Genomic DNA, 2,180 nt, shown 5'->3' with positions numbered 1-2,180 from the left:
TCTTTTGAAACGGCTTACCCCGGCTCTTTCCGTCCATTCTGAGAGTCAGTCAGAGGCCGGTGCGGCGGTCTATTGACGACCGGAGGCTCCCATGGGTGTTGCGATGAGGGTGGAGGGCACAGAACCTTGCCTTAGCACTCCCTAATAAAGCCTCTTGTGAAGAGAGCAGACCTCGCGCGCCGCACGACCGGCTCTGGGAGTCGTTGGGCCGCTATCTGTGAATAGTCGGGTCCTCCTCTGCCACCCGGCCAAGTGCGATGGCTCTGCCGCCCTGCGGTGCTCGTCACGCAGGTATGGGGCACACGATGCTCGTAACAGCAAATAAAGGCGGCTCGGGACCTGCAGGCGAAAGGGGTCCCGTGGTGCTTCGCACGTCGACTTCGGGTCTCGGTGCAAGCCGGAGGAGCTCACGGAAGTCTAAAGTTTTCGGCACGTGGTCGAATCTTTTGAAAGGCTTACCCGGCTCTTTCCGTCCATTCTGAGAGTCAGTCAGAGGCCGTGCGGCGGTCTATTGACGACCGGAGGCTCCCATGGGTGTTGCGATGAGGGTGGAGGGCACAGAACCTTGCCCTTAGCACTCCCTAATAAAGCCTCTTGTGAAGAGAGCAGACCTCGCGCGCCGCACGACCGGCTCTGGGAGTCGTTGGGCCGCTATCTGTGAATAGTCTGGTCCTCCCTCTGCCACCCCGGCCAAGTGCGATGGCTCTGCCGCCCTGCGGTGCTCGTCACGCAGGTATGGGGGCACACGATGCTCGTAACAGCAAATAAAGGCGGCTCGGGACCTGCAGGCGAAAGGGGTCCGTGGTGCTTCGCACGTCGACTTCGGGTCTCGGTGCAAGCCGGAGAGCTCACGGAAGTCTAAAGTTTTCGGCACGTGGTCGAATCTTTTGAAAGGCTTACCCGGCTCTTTCCGTCCATTCTGAGAGTCAGTCAGAGGCCGGTGCGGCGGTCTATTGACGACCGGAGGCTCCCATGGGTGTTGCGATGAGGGTGGAGGGCACAGAACCTTGCCTTAGCACTCCCTAATAAAGCCTCTTGTGAAGAGAGCAGACCTCGCGCGCCGCACGACCGGCTCTGGGAGTCGTTGGGCCGCTATCTGTGAATAGTCGGGTCCTCCTCTGCCACCCGCCAAGTGCGATGGCTCTGCCGCCCCTGCGGTGCTCGTCACGCAGGTATGGGGCACACGATGCTCGTAACAGCAAATAAAGGCGGCTCGGGACCTGCAGGCGAAAGGGGTCCCGTGGTGCTTCGCACGTCGGACTTCGGGTCTCGGTGCAAGCCGGAGAGCTCACGGAAGTCTAAAGTTTCGGCACGTGGTCGAATCTTTTGAAAGGCTTACCCGGCTCTTTCGTCCCATTCTGAGAGTCAGTCAGAGGCCGGTGCGGCGGTCTATTGACGACCGGAGGCTCCCATGGGTGTTGCGATGAGGGTGGAGGGCACAGAACCTTGCCTTAGCACTCCCTAATAAAGCCTCTTGTGAAGAGAGCAGACCTCGCGCGCCGCACGACCGGCTCTGGGAGTCGTTGGGCCGCTATCTGTGAATAGTCGGGTCCTCCTCTGCCACCCGGCCAAGTGCGATGCTCTGCCGCCCTGCGGTGCTCGTCACGCAGGTATGGGGCACACGATGCTCGTAACAGCAAATAAAGGCGTCTCGGGACCTGCAGGCGAAAGGGGTCCTGTGGTGCTTCGCACGTCGACTTCGGGTCTCGGTGCAAGCCGGAGAGCTCACGGAAGTCTAAAGTTTTCGGCACGTGGTCGAATCTTTTGAAAGGCTTACCCGGCTCTTTCCGTCCATTCTGAGAGTCAGTCAGAGGCCGGTGCGGCGGTCTATTGACGACCGGAGGCTCCCATGGGTGTTGCGCATGAGGGTGGAGGGCACAGAACCTTGCCTTAGCACTCCCTAATAAAGCCTCTTGTGAAGAGAGCAGACCTCGCGCGCCGCACGACCGGCTCTGGGAGTCGTTGGGCCGCTATCTGTGAATAGTCTGGTCCTCCTCTGCCACCCGGCTAAGTGCGATGGCTCTGCCGCCCTGCGGTGCTCGTCACCCAGGATTCCAACCCGGACCTGCGAGCGTGGTGCGAGGGGCGACCTCGCTGCGGTCCACACCTCGATCGATCTGGCGCGGACCGTCCGGTGTGGGAGGTCCCTTGGCGGGCCAGCTTTCCTGATAAGGGCTGGT

This window comes from Chiloscyllium punctatum, unplaced genomic scaffold, assembly GCF_047496795.1.
Source record: "Chiloscyllium punctatum isolate Juve2018m unplaced genomic scaffold, sChiPun1.3 scaffold_1191, whole genome shotgun sequence".
Lineage (NCBI taxonomy): Eukaryota > Metazoa > Chordata > Chondrichthyes > Orectolobiformes > Hemiscylliidae > Chiloscyllium > Chiloscyllium punctatum.
This window is presented reverse-complemented; position numbering follows the sequence as displayed.